The following is a 19514-nucleotide window of genomic DNA, read 5'->3' as shown; positions in this document are numbered from 1 at the left end:
GTTTATGGTGTAATAAAGATACATGCTAGACTCCATAAGGATTGGGGAATACCATGTTTGAACAGGGAGAGTGGAAGAAGATTGCCAAAACATGGATAACAAAGCAACAAAATCTTAGGCTCAAAGGTTATTCAGAATGGTATTGTGTAAGTAAAGGAAGCAGCTCTGCTGCCCAGCTGCTCCAAAGATGCCAACAGTTGTTTTAATCTTGCCAGGGGGCTAGATGCCAGTGACAAAAATTAACAGTGTAACATCTGTTTTTTGTGATTGCCGCCCAAATATGAGAAAGAAACATTCAGTTGCTTCAATACGCATGACTGAAAAGGACATAGATTTTTTAGCTTTTGTGCACTGATGCTTTTGTGCACTGATGCTTTTCCCAGCCTGTTCTATGCAGCCCATGTTTTATGGACTTCAAGACAATGACATTTTAGGACTGGCATCAGGGCTCCTCCCCAGTTATAGCTGTTCATGGGGTTCCAAGTCCAGGGTGACTCGGTGTTCTGGAGCCTTTCTTGGTAAAGGCCTCCTCTCACCTCCTTCTCTGCCAAATGTCTCAGCGAGACAGCCAAGCACGCTTAATTCTTTCGCAACATCCGCTCACAGGGCAGGATGCTTCTGGCAGACACAACCAGTCTGTTGTAATTTACAGACAACTTGATAAAATAGCTGTCCTACATTTCTGAAGTGCTGAACACCTTGAAGAAACATTTGGCTAAAAGCAATGTAAAACAACTTTGAAGGCATTTAAAGCAGAGCCTCTGTGGTAACAAAGCATAAGAAAGAATGTAAAAAGTCATCAGGTATGATCAAACCTAGCTGTTAGATCCTTGCTCTCAGGAGCAGGATGCACTGCTTCTCTTGTGCCTAACTCCCTAGAGTAAGAGAGAATCAGATGTTTCAGGATGGAATATGCAAGATCTAGCATGTCTGGGAAAGGTGCATTGTTCTCTGGTTGTTTCCAGTCCTTTGTTTTTGTAGCCAATTATTCTTGTTTTAGGGGAATAGCCTGTGTTGCTATTGAATTTGAATCTGGTCTTTCAGACCTTTTCTTCACTTTGTCAAGATCATTTTGAATGCTAATCTTATCCTCTAAAATACTTGCATACTTTACAAGCGCAGTTAATTCCATCATTCAGAGCATCAATGCATCTGAGAGAGAATTGGACAGTCCCAACTTGACACATCCTTCCTTACTGTCAATGAACCACTGGCAACTCTTTCCTGGCACACTTTTACAACTAGTTTTGTAACCATGACTAGGTAATTTCTTCTAGACCAAGTTTCACTGCTTCCTTATTAGAATACTGTGGCAGATGGTGTAATGTCTTAATAAAATCAAAGTATACGACCTTCTCAGCTTCTTTCTTAGCCTGTGTTGTTCTACTGTGGAATGAAACTAGACTGGCTTGATGCAATGTGCTGTTGATAAGACCATTTTGGCAGCTCTCAGCTTATATTTGCTGGTGCCTAAAGCAGTTTTTATTTTTTAAAGAGCTTAAGTTAAGGTGAGTGGTCTCCATAATTCACCAGTTTCTCTTCCTTTTTCTGCCAAACCTCCTTCTTGTTAAAGATGGGCACCACACTTGCTTTTTCCAATCTGCTAGAATTTCCCTCATTTTTGATTAATTCTCAGGTAGCTTTGATGTTGTCTCAGACAGTCCTTTAATGTATTCTTCAGGTTTAATTGATTTGAAAACATCTAGGTTTATGTACACTGTAGCCTGTACCTTCCCAGTTATAGGGTAAGATCTTCTTTCTTGGTTTGAACAGTACTAGTCCCTTGCTCACCACAGGCCTTTCCAGCGAAAGCTGATGCAAAAAATGCATAAAATACTCTTCATCCTACTGAGTATCATCTGTAGCTTTCCTTCGTGTTGAGAAGCAGGCCAAGACTCTCCCAGTGCTTCCTCTTACTACTAATTTACTTACATATTCATTTCTTGCTATCACTGATACCTCTTGCAAGTTGAATTTCTATTTGTTTCTTGGCTTCCAGAGTTAGCCTCTATTTCCTTCGGCAATTATCTCCCATGCTATGACATACAGTTTGTGGATGCTTCCTTCTTGTAAGGAAATTCTTGTGAAATTCACAAGTTAGCTCAGCTGATCCCTTACTACATTTCTTGTACTTCATCTGGATTCCTCTGTGTGTGTATGTGCGCGCGTCTGTGTGGGTGTGTGCCCTTTCTCTGAAGGACAGCTTTCCTTAACTGCCGTAGTTTTCTACAAAAATCCCCCAAATCCCTATGATCAACAGCTCCTGCAATCTGAGTGATTCTTCTAATTACCATAAAAGAATTAATCTACTGATCCTTCTAGTTCAGTGACCTATTTTAAATCCCAATGTATTAGCACCTTGTTCCTTTCCTCTTCTGTCATTACCTGGACACTTGCATCTAGTCCCTCCCCATACATAATATGGCTGGATAAGCACTGAATAAACCTACTGTGTCAGCCACCTCTTCAAGCCTCTGTTGTACCAGTTAACTCGTTATCTTGATCATCTAGTAAGATGTCTGCGCTAATGCAAGAAATACAGGAAATAAAAGGGAAATAATCAGACTTGTTCAGTGGATTGACTCACTCATTCACTTCATCCCTTTTATGACCTTTTCATGAATGTCCCTATGCATGCCTTTGATTTTAGGTCCCCGTCGAAGTCACTGGTGTTTACATATATCTAGAATCATAGAATGATTTAGGTTTGAAAAGACCCTTAAGATCATCCAGTCCAACCATTAACCTAACACTACCAAGTCCACCACTGAACCATGCCCCTAAGTGCCACATCTACACATTTTTTAAATACCTCCAGGGATGGTGACTCAACCACTTCCCTGGGCAGCCTGTTCCAATGCTTGACAACCCTTTTGGTGAAGAAATTTTTCCTGAAAGTTTCTGTCATCCTTCCCTTCAAGGGCAGTTAAAATCCCCCTCCAGGAAGAAGTTTATAAGCAAAGGTGGTCTTCCTTTCTCTTTGTCAAGAGGTGGCACTCCTCTTACCACTAGCTCATGGAACACCATTCTGCGGTCAAAGAAGCCACACTCCATCCCATTTATACCGTGTGAGCAGGGGGGCCTGAACCCTAGTTCTTATCCCTTCATGAGCTTGGCCCTTCACTAAAAGAACTGGCCAAGACCATGTTCCTGATGCTTATGTTCCCTGTGTTTCCCTAAGTCCTTTGCTCCAGCTCTCTGAGCTTCCTAATTAATTTTGATTTGTTCATTCAAGGCAGTTTATCAGTGTCTTGAGTAAGAAGTGTGGTTAGTGGTACAGGTAAGCCTGACTAACTGCAGTTTCTGCACTTCATTTTGTGGCATGATTTATATGCCCAGAAAGGAGCTTAAGGCCTTATGTGCATCTTGAATAGTGTGATTTTAACAAGTAATCAGTATTGCTACTCATGATATTTGACCTTTATGTTTTCTTTTAATCTCTGTTCAGGCACACTGGGAGAAATTCACACCCTTGCTGAAGGAAAGACTAAAAGTCTTTCACTGAAATGTTAGCAAGTTTACAAAAGTAATGTGTTTTCTTGGACTTTCCTGTTAAAACATCATTCTCTGCTCTCTCCATCCCACCACTCCTCGCTTTTTCATTGTAATTTTATTATCTTTTATCAACAGCAGACCTGATTCTCCAGTGCATCATGCCCTGTATGTGCAAATGTTGCACATACAAACGTTGCACCTTGGGGAATTAGTCTGATTGAGGTGGAGGATTTACTTTACCTCATGCTAATGCCAACATGCTGTTTTGGAGACCCGCTTTAGTGTTTCTACATGCTTTTCACACTCTTGCAAAGTAGTTGTCAAATTTTCCCATCTTGATTTTCACAGGTGTATATGTGACTCTCCAGAGTTCAAGGCAGGGGAGAATTGCACTTATGATAGTTGAACACTTACTTTGTAATGGGAACTGGTCAACCAAGAGTTTATACCTTTCTCCAAATAGATAAGTGAATGTGGCTGTGCTGTGTTGAGCTTGGCTCTTAAACTGGGTTTGCATCCAGCTTTTGCACATGGCTGGTTATATAATACTGCAGCAGCATGGAAAGGCAAGAATTACTTGATGAGGAAAATGACAGTGGAACAGAGCACTGAATTTCATTATAAAGGTGAACAACTTCAGTTTGTGACAGCTAAGAGAATGAAGTTCTTTAACAGGGATTATTTGGATTAGAAGATAATTGTACCAGGCAAAATGTCCATCTCTCTGTGCACGTAATAAACTGCTGTAGCCCATGGATTTAATTCAGTGATCTGATAAAAAGCATGCATAATTGCATACTTATTACTACATGCCTGTGGCGCTGGTTTGGTGCAAATAGTCGACCATTTGCAATAGTTGACCATGGCATTCTTCTGACATTTGGAAATCCCCAAGTGGGCGTAGCTGTATGACCATCACTAGCATGTGGAGATCATGCTGGAAGCTTTTGGAATCTGATGTTCTCCATTCATGGCACTACACTGAAGGCACTAAGAGCCAGCCAGTATAGTACAGAGCAACTATATCATCTATGTCAGCAAAGAACCTGACCGAGACTGGGAAAAAGCTCTATTTCATCTGTGGGTCAGCTTCCCATACCTGTGCCCACCCATGCTGAGGAACTAGCTCTGTAGGAATACAATTTCTGCCTGGTATATGATTGCTCTATTCAGCAAGCCTCTGAGTTTCTGTCCTCTGGTATATGATCCATTCCATACAACACCAGTGAGAATGCATGGCATGCAAATCAGCAGTTACTTTGGCCTGCATCTCTTTTCATCATATCTTCTTTTTATGGCACTGTCAATAATGTAGAGCTGTAAGATGCTGCATGCTGCATCTACTGTAGCGATGCTGAGCTTGAAATGTTCTTTTTTCTGTGGGAATTGCTAGAGGCAGGAGAGCTTCACTTTGAGATACTACTAAGTTCAAAGTGCTAGTAATTAGGAGAAGCCATTATCTGACCTTAAACTGAATATGTCTCTTCTGAACACAGAGTGTTTGAGAGAATAAACAGAGCCCTGCAACATTGCTCTCCCAGTCATTTTCCTGATGCCACTGCTTTGTTTCCTAAACTGAAACTCTGCTTTGTGTTTTTTTAGTAAGTATGGCGTTCTTTGATCTTGTCCCATTGCCTGTAGAAGGGATACAGGTTAATAAGGTCTATAATTGCTTTTTGTTTAGAAAATTGAGTACTCTGCCTGTGGTTAGTGCTCTGAAGTGTTTCTTAGCACTTCTTAGCACTTCATCCCTGCATGCTCTTGGGGACAAAATATGTCATTCCAGTAGGAGACAGAATATATCATTCCAGTGGGGAAATGAAAAACATTTCAGTATAGGCGAGGGTATGTACTAGAAGATGGGGTTTACTCCCTTCTAATCTGGGCAAATTAGAATTTGCCTATTCCCCACGACAGGCTAATTGATCCACTTTTCAATATACCTTTATACCCCTGAACTTTCTCATTAATATACATTGAGGAAAAGCAGAGAACACCTTCAGGAGGGATGTGGGAAGTCCCTCCCAGTGTGGAGGGTAACCATGGCACATTTTCAGAGGCCCAGTGGGGATAAAAAGCTTTGTTCAGCAGCCTTGACAAACTGAATGAAGAAAAAAAAGCTTTTCACTACAGATACAAGGAGCAGGAGAAGGAGCAAGGGAAAAAGAAGGAGAGGGAAAGATCAGCCACTTGAGGGGGAGTAAATAATGAGTACTTATTTCATTTCAGTATCTGAAACAGCTCTGGTGGCCTAGGGTATAGTCTAGAGACACTTGTATTCATAGAGCTAAGAAAGAAGCTGGAGAAAACAGTCTGATCAAAAGCAGAGCAGAGCGGGTGTATATTTGTTTCAGAATTCCTTGTAATGCTTTTGCTGTGCTTTTATTAGTGGACTGAAATGGCAGTAGTTTAGTTCAAGTTACTACTGTAGCAGTGTAAGTCAATCAGAAATTTGACTGTCTTAGAAAAAAAGCCTGATTATGTGATAGTTAATGCAGTTAATTCATGTTTTCAATTATTATCCCACAAAGACATGTCTATGAGGAAAACATCACTATGCTAAAGTTCTTCCATGAAGATTGATATAAGTGACAAAATTTAATTAAGGGTTTTGATTTATTCCCACTGAAATGAGTAGGAAAACTCTCATTCACGTCAAAAGCAGCAGCTACTTTTTATATATGACTAGTATCAAAAATATACAGTTGAAAATATCAAAAGAAAACAAGCTCATGGTAAGGACTCAGAAGTAACCGAACCAAAACTCCTATACACTTACGTATAACTGTGTATGCCCAGATAGCTCTACGGACTTCAGTAGCGCGGAGCTACTCACACAACATTGTCCAAGTGAATGATTGAGCATTTTTAACATTTACCTTTGTTTTGCTGCAAATGAGTTAAAAGTTTCTCCAAATTATGTAGCTTCCTATTCCAGTACACATGCACACAGAAAGAATATAGCTAAAGTATTTAGTGAGGGTAGGAATTTTATAAAGGTAACACTTTATAAAGGAAAACTCCAAATCAGTTTCTGGGCTGGGATGCTGTACACCTACTTTCTGCAGGAGGAAGCTTTACAAATGAAATATAAACCTTCTAGAAATATGACACAGATTTGGAAAAGATTGCCAAGTAATCATCCGATGATAGACTATTCACACAGAAAATCAAGTTATACCCTGAGAATCAGCCAAGTTAGCAGCAAGAGACAAGGATACTCAAAGTGGAAGGAATTATGAAATTTAAAAATGAGAATAATGAACATGAGAATATTAAAAATCAAAATACATAAGGAGTTCCCCTATGACTGTAAACAGAAAAATGATATACCTTCCTTTTAAGAAAGATAAGAAGGTAGATTTAGGGAACTACAGGCTGATTAGCCTTTCTTCAGTCCTGGGGAAAACTATGGAGGATATTCTCAAAAAAGCTGTTTCCAGACACATCAAAGACAAGAACATGATCAGGAACAGTCAGCTTGTATTTATCCTTCGGCAAATCATGCTTGGCCAATCTGACAGCCTTCTATGGTGAAATGGCTGCATCTGTGGATGAGGGGAGAGTAGCAAGTCTTTAGCAAGACTTTCGACACTATTCCATAGCTCCTGCTAGCCAAACAAGGCCAAATGGACTGGATGGGTAGACTGTAAGGAGGGGTGGAAAATGGGCTAGACCTTTGAACTTGAAGGGTCTACAGTTCCAAGTCTAAGAGTTCGTGGTGTTGCTTGGGGGTTGATACCTGTTGGGGCCAGCTCTAATGCCTTCATCAGTGACCTAGACAACAGGACTGAAGGCATCTCAGCCAGCCTCCAGATGACACCAAACCAGAAGGAGCAGTTGATGCAAGGGAGGGTAGGGATGCTACTCAGAGGCATCTAGACAAGCAAGAGGAATGGGCTATTAAGAATTTCATGAAGTTGAACAAGGACAAATGCAAAGTCCTGCACCTGGGGAAAAGCAAGCCATGCATCAATACAGGCTGGGAACTAACTCGCTAGGTAGCGACACTGCAGGATAGGACCTGTGGGTTCTACAGACAGTAAGTTGCACATGGATCAGCTCTGTACCCTTACAGCAATGAAGGCTGAACGTATGCTGGAATGCATTAGTAACAAATTAGCAAGCAGGTTGAGGGAATGGATTATTCCCTTCTGCTTGGCACTGGTGAGGTTTGACTAGAGACCTCCAGAGGTCCCTTATAATCTATTTTTCCTATAATTCTGTGGAATGATTTCATAATTCTTATATTCAGTACTGTTCATTAGGTTTTGTCCTGAGTTCATTAGAGGTCTATGGTAGGGGTTAAGTTAGAGTAATAACTATACATACACTGAACAAGAGTCTTTTCACATGGACCAAAATTCTGGAAGTTGGTAGGACATACAAGATTAGGTCCTTGATTATTGACACAGAGGAAATATTCACAGGCAATGTAAAGGTAAAGCATTTTATTTTCCAGTTACATGTATAAACATTTTTATTTAGGGAGAAAAGCTTTTTAAAAATTTCTTTTAACTTGTAGTTCTAATAGTTCTAATTTTGACCTCTCTACTAATCGTTAATACATGTTTATCTAGCTGCATCAGAACTACACTGTTCTCCTCCTCTTTGCCTCCCACGTTGGTGTGTAGGATTAAGTAGAAGTACTAATTCTAGGTTATTGAGTATGGCTTTGATAATTACAGTTATAACTGGAGAGTAAGGTTTGAAGTTTAGCTTTGCATTTTGGGGTGCTTTTTTTTGTTTGTTTAGGTGTGGTTTTTTGTTTTGTTTTGTTTGTGGTTTGTGTTTTGTTTTTCTTTTTCTGATGGCGCACCTTTACCAATGATGCTCAACTGACTAGGAAGCCAACCCACAAAACCCATACTTCAGACTGCAACTATGCTGAACTGTGGAATACATGCTTTGGGTCCAGCCTCACTCAACTTTAAAAATGAAAAGCTAGCCTGAAGCCAGCAATCTAATTGTTGTAGAAAGTTAAAGTTCTTCCTCTGTGTAATTTGCAAAAAGTGAAGCCTGATTTTTCTCCCTCTTCTGCTCGTCAAGGGGGTGCCTGAGGCTTTGTTTTCAAGCACAAAATTAAGATGTCTTGTCATTTCAGTTGCCAGTGTTTGCTCTCACCTTTCCCAATTGCACAGCCCAGCTCCTTAGCTTGTCTTTGTCTTGAACCATATGGGGTAGCCCTGCCTACACACTTGATAGCTATGTCACTTGGCATTTTAATGGGCCTACTGTCCAAGAAAAGAATTTTTCATTAGGCTTGATCTAATGTTTGCTTACTACTGAAAAGGTCCTCTTTACACAGGATCTAGGCCAGCATGATTACGAGCCATGATATCTCTTTCAGGCATAATATAGTTTCCCCTCTCTCAGTTTCTCCTTCATCATAATGATCTGTATAAACAGCTGATCTAAACATTTTTTGCTTTGCTTTTAAACTGATGGAATAGTTAGACTTATTGCTGTAAATTGATATGGCTCTGATCCTGCACTACTTGTTTATGGAAAACTTAATTAAGGGAAAGTAGCAATTGCATAAATCTGACTTTATTCTGAATTTTTAAAAAGAATTATGATATTTCATTGGTTGGTGTGAGGAAATAAAACAGATGACATTTTTTATGCGTTCGGTTTGACTATTTCAGCTGTGCTCACCTCAACCGCTGTTGATTGACATTCCATGCAGGTTGCAACAGCCATTAATTTTAAAATAAACGGCTTTGAAATATATTTTCCTATTTACTCCAAAATCCATGCTTTGGACCTAAAGCAGGCTGATCTTTATTAAAGGTCAGACAGAAATACTCGGGCTCCAACTCCTGGTAAATGTTTGGGTTGATACACAGCCACCTCTGTTGAAAATGTGCTATGTTTACTCCTGGGGAGCTGCAAAACTCCCATAGCGGTACCATGTACTTGCACTATGGTAGAATGTGAGAAACTGTGTCTTAAAATCATCATAAAGGAAAAGGATTTGGAATATTTGTAGATGTTTCTAGAATATGTTAGTTCATCACTTTCCCTCTATCTGCTGGCTGCACTTACAATTACGTAGCACAAATAGGAACAAAGTTTAGGCTGGATTATGCAAAGATTTCTGATGACAGTTTTAAGTAATGAAGTCATCCTGAGATGTACTAAGGAAGCCGTATGTCAGACCTCTCTCTCCTATATAGTAGCCTATTAAAGATAAATTTACATTTAAAGTCTGATATGAAACCCATTAAAGTTAATGGAAAGACTTTAATGCTCTTCAACTAAAATGCATGTACAAGATCACGTATTTTCTGTGATTCTATTTCTGTAACAGCTTGGTAGGATTTACTATTCCTATACATTCCCAGCAAGGCTTCCTCCAGTTCCTTTTGTTATTATTATTTCCCCTCATGATAATATCATACACCTTTTCTCTTCAGCATCTCTAAGGGCCTACCTGATTTTCCTACCAGCCAGCAGCTTAATTCTCTTCTAAGATGTGAGTTGTGTGTGACTCCCCAAACCCACCAGTCTGGCTTCTGAATGCAGCTGTAATTAAAAAAAACCCAACAAATAAACCATGAGTTCTGCTCTTTGCAAACAGTCCAAGCCAGAACTTCTTCCTAATTCTGTCTGTCTGTCTGTTATTTTTTTTTTTTAATTCTTTGACTTTATACAGTATTTCAGTTTAAATTCTGGTTGGAGATATATTGGCTTCATATCTGCTGTTGTTACCTCTTCATGGAAGAGCAAAGCTATTTACTGCAGCAAACACTGCTGGAATGCAGTGTGACAATAATAGACATTTGCTGTTTATACACAGTGGGTACTATTTCTTTTCCGGATAGCAGTTTAGAATACCTTTGTAATTATTTTTTATATATCCTGAAGGCAAAGGCTTTGGTAGTGTTAAGTTAACAAGCAATAAGATGAGAGGAAATGGACACAAGTTGCGCCAGGGGAGGTTTAGACTGGATATTAGGAAAAATTTCTTCACTGAAAGGGTTGTCAAGCACTGGAACGGGCTGCCCAGGGAAGTGGTTGAGTCACCATCCCTGGAGGTATTTAAAAGACACGTAGATGTGGTGCTTAGGGACATCGTTTAGTGGTGGACTTGGCAGTGCTAGGATAATGGTTGGACTTGAGGATCTTAAAGGTCTTTTCCAACTTAAACAATTCTATGATTCTATGAAGTTAGTGTATTAACTGCTGTAGCTTCTTGTGAAATGCATTTCCAAGCCCTGTGATGTGGTAAGAGATGGATTCGAATTAAAACTATAAATTTGCTAGTTGCAAGGGGTAGAGAGAAGAGAAATAGTGATCAGCAACATCCAGATGTTGCAAATCGTCCCACATTTCAGTGAGCCATCCCAGAACTGTGGAACAGACTGTTCCGAATATGGGAGTGATTATGATCCAGTTCTAAGGCTTCTTTCCATTCCCTTTTTTGTTTGTCTTTTTTCCTTTTCTCGAGCCCTTCTCCTTCCCACCTCTTCCAAATTTTGACCTTCTTAAATTTTTACATATCTTTGCAATCTCTGACTAACAATGAAGAACTCAGACCCAGAACTTGGCACTGGGATGCAGCAGAAATTTGTGGTTACCTCTTAAAATTTTAAGTCCAGTTGTAGAGAAAAAAGTAATGGTAATGAATGTCTGGAGAACAGTTACATGAAAGCTGTGTTCTCACATACTGCATAGCACTCACAAATGCAAAGTCAACACTTACCAACAACTACCACAAAATCCTATTGTAAATATCTTACATACAATCACAGTCACTAGCACTAGAATACTGCAGATATTGTTGGAATATTTTCTTAGTAACTATGATCTTCTGTTTGCTTGTTTCTCTTCCTGATTTTAATGGTAACTTTGGTATATTTCTGGAAAGTAGATTAACATTGCTTTCTATGTAATCCTGAAAGACTTCTGATGCACTTTATGCTTTAATGTAATTATGGCTAATAGATGGAATACAGCAGCTTTATAAAGATTGTTCATATCTCTGCCGGATACTTGGCTGAGATAAACATGTATCTAGTTTATTTAACATAATTAACTACCTGAAGTATTAGAATTCTTACACAGTAATTCACAAGAGCCATAGACTGAAAGATTACTGGAGAGACACTGCATTTTATGAGACAGCCCCAGTTTGATGTACGCACCACACTGGGTAGTGCTAATAGGCTGTGATCCAATAGACTCCTTTCTCCTCCTCCCCTGTAAAAATGATGGCGGGTGAAGATTTGATAATCCCTAGTTCCCATTCAGTAAAGAATTAAATTAGGCATTTTATTTATTTCCCATCTAGCTGATATGCTTTCCTGTATTTGTACCAGAGAAAGCCAGCAGCATACCAAGGAGAATACAGCACTAGGGCTGTACCAAGGCTGGCACAGTTTACTTCCCTTCCAGCCCAACCTCCTTTCCTCTCTGCACTGACACAGAGGCCATGATTCAGAGCCCATTGCAATGGATGGCAATCTTGATATCCTTAAACAGCCACTGCTGGTAATTACTAAAAAAGGTTTCCTTCCGTTTCCTTGCGTAACTGTGTTCTCCCTGCTCCTGCTGTTGATTCCAGCTCTGATAGTCTAAGGCCACCTCTGAGACCAGGAAGCACTGAGCTACTTCATGCTGCAGCTAGAGAGTGTCAGAAACAATGGGAGAAAAAAAATAAGCCTGACTTCTACATAGTCTTGATATTTTTAGAAGCCAGCCAGGAAGACAGTGATGTAGGACCATGCAAATGCAGAAGTTTAGTGGGTACAGTTCTGTATGGGAGCTCTGAAGACAGGGATTCATCTCCCACACCTTCTGCATCTGTAGATTGCCACATCGATTTAGTTACTTGAGGTGCATCCCATGAAACATGAGGCACCAAAATATGACATCTCTAGAGGTGCGAGGAGGCTATACTTCCAAAGCAGGCATTGCCTGTTGAAGCTTTTTCTGTGAAAATCTGGACCCATGGAAATCAATGGGGAATTACCTCTCCATGTCCAGACAGCTATTGAGCTGGAAGAAGGAGGTTCTTAATTACAATCATTTAGCATAAATGCTTCTTTTCAGGAATGGGAAATTGATCTGACAAGCTGATAGAAACTGCAAACTGTGTGTGCCAACAGGAGACGGGGGGAGAAAAAGCAGGAAGGTAGGAAATATTATTTTCTCATTCTTCAAATTAATACTTTGAGGAATAATTTGGCAATTGCTTATTGTTCTAATGAACCCCTGCTCTTGATTATGATAAATACTAAATTATATGATAATTTCTCCTTTGCTTTCACTGAAAAAGTTGTCTGTATTGACAAGACACAATGAGATTTTTCTTTTTTTTAAATGGGAAGCAAAAAGCAGAGGATTTCCTGCAATGCTGCAAAGCACTCTGAGCTGGTGCGCCTAATGCAGGGATGCTTATGATAAAGCACTGCAGAACACAGTTGATTAGAGCATTGAATTAACTATGCTCTTGTGTGCTCTCTCTCTCATCATCTTGTTCATTCTTTCAGCCTCCTATTTCACCCTTTCAATCTGCACATTATTGTTTTCTTGTCCAGAAGTTTTTCTGAGAATTCAGCACAAATGCCAGCACTTGGCTTTCATCAGAAAACAAGCCCCAGCATTCTGCTCCAGTGACTCCCAACAAATCGTGCTCATGGTGGCTTCTTCAGGTCAGGCTCCAACAGTCTATGTAGATTACAGGAATGTGGAATAATACAGAACAGCTGTATAAACCTATGATCTTTAGTGTTTATTTGCCTATGAAATACCGTCACTGCTCTGACAGTAGCAATATCAGACCTAGGACTTCTCTTTCTAAAGGCATGGTTGAACTTAAAGACACAAGACAGTCAGGTCAAAGGGTATGAAGCGAAATTAAAGTCACGATTAAGGCTGTTTCTGCAGGCCTGTGATGAGATATAGAACCATACCCAAGCTTGTGCTAAAGCACCTCTCCCCACCCATACTGTCTCCAGCCACTGCCTTTAGCCATGGGGCACATGAGAATCAGGTGGCACTACCTCAAGGCCAAACAGCAAAGATCACGTTTGCATTTGTGCCACCATCCTGAAGTCTCTGCTTTAGAATGAGCCAGATGATACTTCCTCTGGTTGGGAGTCTTTTCTGAAGGCTCAGATATCCACATATATGTCAAAGTCTGAAGCTGAGCTCTCTCAGTATGAACCGCTCACTATGCACATGACCGAAAGGGTAGGTAGGTCATTGGCAGTAAGAATTAATAGCAGGCTCTCTGGCTTAAACATCTGAATGAGCCTTCACTGTCTGCACTAACGCATACAGTGCTATTAAGGCAAATGCTTTAAAAAACGTAAATCTCTGTGGAATCATAATTTACTCCCATGAATTGCAAGCTATGCGTGAAAATGTTAGAGTTTTCTGACTGCAAGGCTAGTTCTGCTCTTGGATATACTACATTATTTTCCTACTGAAGTGAGACAAGAAAGTAAATGCTTCCTGGAAGTAAATAATATCAAAGTGAAGAATGGTGTATATTGTGAATATACACTTCCAGCCATATATTTGCATTCATTTTGAGGTAAGGGAAGCCTGATAGAATGAGTCTTTTATTTTCTAATACTAAAGTGATATTTGCTATCATAATAGAGCCATGTGTCTTCTGAGGGCATTTCTGATCTTATTGTCTGTTAGACCTACAGTAATAGTATGACTCCTATTCTTGTGGATGCTTATACCAGGAATGTCATGCTGTACCTCAAACCCAAATACCGTTAATGTCTGACCTGAAGTTGTAACTGGCAAATAGAAGCAGGGAATCAATGGGCTTTCACCTTTTAGCTATTTTTTAATTCAAATCTCTATTAACTAATACTCCAGAGCAAACTTCTGTTAGCGGCTCTTCTCATTTATGTTAGAGCTTCCTCTGTAACCTCTGGCATGAACTGGGGCTTTTGCAGTCAGGACTCTGCACAGTCCTTGCACTCATGCAGATTTTCACTGATTTTACTGGGCATTGTGTGATTCTGAGGGCCCATTCGCATGAACTTCTGGTAGAAATTGCCTTTTAAGAACTTTAAAACGTACTTTTTTTTGTCCTGTATCTGAAGACAGGATGTTCTGCTGGCCATATGTAAAAGCTCATGATTAGACTACATGTTACTAGCTAGCAAAAATCCATTTTAATGAGACTTTAAAATATAAACAAGATGTGTTTCCTTACTTGTCAAATTCCCTTGGCCCTGTATGATATTCTACCAGGCAGACCATAGGTGATGAGGTAAATGAGGATGGTGCTCTGAGCCTCCTTATGGCCATGATTCATACCTACAGCACAGCACCTTTGCAGCTGCCATACTAATGTATATGACCAAAAAATTCCAGTCTCTGCACGTGACTTTTGACCACAGAGGTTTTCCTCCCGCAGCCCCTGCATGGACAGGACTACTCCCATTCACCTCCTGCAGTATGCTGGGTTGGAGTGGCCTGGTGTGGGCTGTCCTTTTGCCAGAGACTCCCCAACACTGTCATGAGGCTCTGTCAGAAAGCTTCAAGCTTCCATGACAGCCACCTTCCTAGGGCATAATTAAAAACTGCAGTGATGTGTGAAAAAGTGGAGTTAGTAACCTCCAATTGTTCAATGCTTTTATACCAGCTATTCATAACACACATATAATAAAATTGTATTTCCAATATCAATAGCATTCTAGTAAAGCATCCAATGCACAGTTTTGGGGGAAAAACCAAAAAATCTTCCAGGAAGTCACTATTAAGTGGGAATGAGATTAAAATCCTTTTCTTGGCCTTACTGTTTGGTAAATTTAGCATTCATTCTTTAAGAAGCATCAGTCTCTTTCTGCATGATCAATATTTAAATATTGAGACTTAATATACTGGGAATACTGTTTTCTAGTATCAAAGTGCCTCCACCAGTAAAAATTGTACATCCACATAAATGTAACAAACACATTAACCTAAACCATAGATCTTTTTAAAAACTGCCAGTGTTTAATTGTCCCAATTAAAAAGCAACATTCTGTAGCAAGCAGATGATGAAAACACTGAACAGAGCTCCCAAGCTTTTGACAACAATGAAAATAAAAGAAATAATAAAATAGAAATGTGTTCTCTAAAATGCTTCAACCACTATTACTTAAGACACAGTTTAATTTATTTGGGAGAATGCTAATATGAATTCTTTTACTTCTTACTTTTATAGAAGCATATAAACAGCTCCTGAATAAAAATCTGTTTGTATATGTGCAAATACCATGAGAAGATCATGACAAACCCAGTAACCTTACACCAACAGTGTCCAGAGTTCCTGATACTTTATAGGTGAAAGAGAGAACAACATCGCGCTTATACCTATTTGAATATACCCCTTGTGATTGATATTTTATGAAAATATAAATGAAATTCTATTTCCCTTGCATAGTTTGAAGGAGAGATCTTGTCTTCCTTCCAAAATACCATGTTTCAATAAAGTGAATATAAAACAAGGCTACAAATACATGCTTATGAAAAACAAGTAAGTATTTTCTGCAGTGAAATTATGTATCTTGGGAAGCTCATATTGAGTGTGGTGTAAATGCACTGGCAGAAATTCCACAAAGAATTCTGTCTTTTACTAAACTGATTAAGGTTGTGGTTGTGGGATTTTCTGTTGATGTTGCTATAATTAATTTTTTTCTTATGTTGCTTATAAAGCAAAATCATTTTGTAATTATGTGATAAAATTATTCTGACACTGCAGGAGTATTGCCTTACATAACAAAATCAATAGCTTCAAGTATTATAAATGATCTGGTAACTGCCCTGAAGAGTTGTATTCTATTACTTCTCCTCATTTTCCCACAGGAAAGTAATGAGTTCCCAAGCCCATACTTACTGTTTAGTCCTTTATTTCCATACTCCCTACAAGATAGGTCTGAAAATGTGAGGCCCATCATTAACAAATTCAGGTCTCCATTTCCATAAAGGCTTAACCCATTAGTTCAATTGGCTTGTCAAGAAGTGTAGATAGGGCAAAATGTGGACCTACAGTTAAAAAGACTTCAACTTGTTATGCTTAGAGAGAAATTTGCTTGGAGTCCCTGCAAAAGTACAAAGCCTGACTAACTCCCATGCTTGAATAGGGCTCACCTATGTGGTTGTCTCTACTAGGCTAGGACTTATTTGAAACAGGCAATTTATAACAAAGAAGGAACCCGGGCAAAGAAGGAACCCAGTAGCTGGTGTGATTTGACAGCCTGCTTATAGTTAAAGCATGACCTCAAGAGGCTGGGGATTTGCATTCAAAACCAATAATTCTACATGTATCTATAGTTTACTGCCCATCAGGACTGAGGCAAGATAAAATATATCTTGTTTGCTTAATGAAAAAAGAACATCCTGACACAGTGAACAGCACAAAAGTGACTAATCCATCTCTATCTTCCCCAGTGAATATTATTCATTATGCTGTTTGCTTTTCTAGAATTTTTTTTTTATAGTCTGAAGCAATAATTGCATATGTAACTACTAGCATGAGATATGTATGGGAAAGCTGAGCCAATAATTTACAACCTGTCAGGGCAATAAATATATCTTGGCTTTTGGTGAATTATCACTAACCTGCATACTTTTTTACCCCATTTTGTGTATTTCTTTAAACTGGTCACCGAATGTCTGAGGAGAACGGTTCTTGATCAGGAGGTATTTTTCGGATTAGTTGGTCGCGATCATGATCTGACCAGCATAAGCTCCACCTGTGTAATTGTGCACCTCAGCAGTGGGATAGCTCCCTAAGCGCAGAGTGCAATTTCTTCATGTGCAATTTCTCAGCAAGTTTGCTTAAGGAAAACAAGTTGAGAACACATATTTTTCACAATTTCTGCAGGACTCATTTTATGGACGTCATGCGTGTGAAGGGTCCTGCTGGGGAACCAGTTAGCCCTAGCAAGTTACAGAGAACCACTGCAAAAGAGTCGTAAGAAACAACCTCGAGCAAGTTGGTGTGAAAGATGCCGTTTGTTAACGTCTTTGCTCTCAGCTCCTGCATGCATTTGCCTCAGGAAAGTTTAGTGGCCCCAGGTGAGCCTTCCGCCGGCTCCCGGCGCCCGCCGGGGAGCAGCACTGTGCTCGGGGCTGACTCTCGCAGAGACAGGCAGCCGTTTCTGGTGCGGGGACACCGGCGCGGGGTTCCCCCGGTCCAAAGCCCCCGGCCGGCTGCCTGCCCGCCGCCGCCAGCCGCGCTGCCCCGGGTGCCGCCGCCGCCGCCGCTCCCGCCGCTGTCCGCGGTGCTGGAAGCGGGGCCGGGCCGGGCCCGCAGCCGGCGGCAAAGCGCCCGGGGGCTGGCGGGGCGCGGAGGGGCCGGGGAGCGGGGGAGAGGGCGGCTGGGGGGCATGGCTGGCGCAGAGATGAGCAGCCGTGAGGAGCTCGCCCCGAAGCAGCTTCCCCGTCCCGCTGCGGCCGGAGAAGAGGCTCCGGGCAGGGCGACTCGGGGGCATCTGGCTCCCCGCAACGGCGGCTCGCTGAGCCGCGTGGGGCGGCCCCTTCCCCACCACGGTCCTCCGGCCCTTCGCCGCCCCCTTTTACCACGAGAGGAAAGTTTTGTCAGTGGTATCTTTCCCCCACCTTTGGGACCGGACCCGGCCGGGAAGGGGCGGCGGCGGGGACCGGGGGAGGGGAAGGGGGGGGGAGTTATCTCCTACTTATTTATTTATTTAGCTCTTTCCTCCCTCAGGTCGCCATGGTGATACCGAGCTCGCTCTCCCTCTGATCAAGCGGAGACGGGCACCCCTTCGTGAGCACCCCCCTCCCCTCCCCTCCGCTCCCGCTGCCCCTCTCCCCCGGCGGAGGCTCTCCCCTCCCCGCCCGCCCAGCGGGGCCGGGGCCGCACCGCCCCCTCCACCTGGGTCCGGCTCCCCTCAGCCTCGCCCCGGCTGCCCTCAGCGCTGCCCGCCTCAGCCCAGCGCGACCCCAGCTCCCCTCAACGCAGCCGCCCCGCGCTGCCCTCCCGCAGGAGCAGTGAGACGGGAGCAGCCAAAACAGCTCCCCCCCCGACCCCCGCTTTGAAGTTCTTCCCGGCTTCGGCACCGCCGCTGGAGCGCCGCTGGGGAGGGGGCGGCCGGGCGGGACGTCGGCCCTGCTGGCCCCCGCCCGCGGGTGCCCGCTGTCGAGCCCCGAGGCGAGGGGATGCCGGCGCAAGCCCCAGGCCCGTCACGGCGGCAGCGCTCTGCCCGAGGGAGTGGGGGCCGGAGCTCCCAGGCGGCAGGCTTCCGCGACGGCAGCTGGAAGCGGGGCCCCCCGCGGGGGGCCGGCCCGGCCCCCCGCCGTGTCCCCCTCGGCCGCGGCTCCCCCGCCGCCGCCTCGCCGCTTGCCCAGCGGAAAGCGGCCGAGGCTGCTCGCCCCCCGGTTACATAAGTAAAGCACCCCCGGTATCGGGGGGCTCGAGGAAGGGCGTTTCTGGGGGGGGTGCGGTCTGGAGAACGGCGGCGGCAACGAGCCGTGAGGGCACAGGCACCGAACCGCAAGCCCCGCGCCCGCAGCTCCTCCGCCTCCCTTCGGTAGCCCTCCCCACCTTACCTGGCGGCGGCACGCTGCTCTCACTCCATGCCGGCTCCCCGCGGGACGGGGCAGGGCGGCGCTGCCCGGCTCTGCACCGGCTCCGGCTCCGGCTCCGGCTCCGAGCCGGTGGGTGCGTGCGCGTGTGTGAGCGCCGCTGGCTGTCACACGGCCCCGAGGATGCTGTCGGGCGTCTCCATTCCCTGCGCCGCTCGCCCACTTCCCGCGCCGCTCCGCCGCCGCGCAGACTGGCACGCCGGGGCAGCGGCACCCCGGCGCCGGCTGCGGGGCTCCGCTCCGGGCCGCTTCGCGCCGCTCGCAGCGAGAGCGGGGCAGCCACCGGACGGCCGCGGCGGCGCCGCGCGTGTCTGCCCCTGTGTGGTTACGAGGGAGGCGGCGCGGAGCGCGGCGGGAGGGCGGGCGGGCGGGGGAGGCGCGGCCCCGCGGAGGCAGCCGCGGGCGGGCCCAGGGGCTGCGGCCGGCGCCGGGGGGCTGCGCTAGCCCGG

At 43.3% G+C, this 19514-nt stretch overlaps 1 protein-coding gene across 1 annotated transcript in view; it reads right to left on the bottom strand.

Moving 5' to 3' along the window:
• KCNJ6 (potassium inwardly rectifying channel subfamily J member 6) overlaps positions 1-19132 on the bottom strand; it is a 165895-nt gene extending 146763 nt beyond the window's left edge. Inside the window, exon 1 of the mRNA XM_052794864.1 lies at positions 19030-19132. The gene's annotated coding sequence lies outside the window, so the exon portion shown is untranslated. The remainder of the gene's footprint in view (positions 1-19029) is intronic.
• Between the last annotated feature and the right edge of the window lie 382 nt (positions 19133-19514).

Source organism: Harpia harpyja, chromosome 8 (genome assembly GCF_026419915.1).
Source record: "Harpia harpyja isolate bHarHar1 chromosome 8, bHarHar1 primary haplotype, whole genome shotgun sequence".
Lineage (NCBI taxonomy): Eukaryota > Metazoa > Chordata > Aves > Accipitriformes > Accipitridae > Harpia > Harpia harpyja.
The sequence above is the reverse complement of the archived record's forward strand: the minus strand, read 5'-3'. Positions and strand labels throughout refer to the sequence as shown.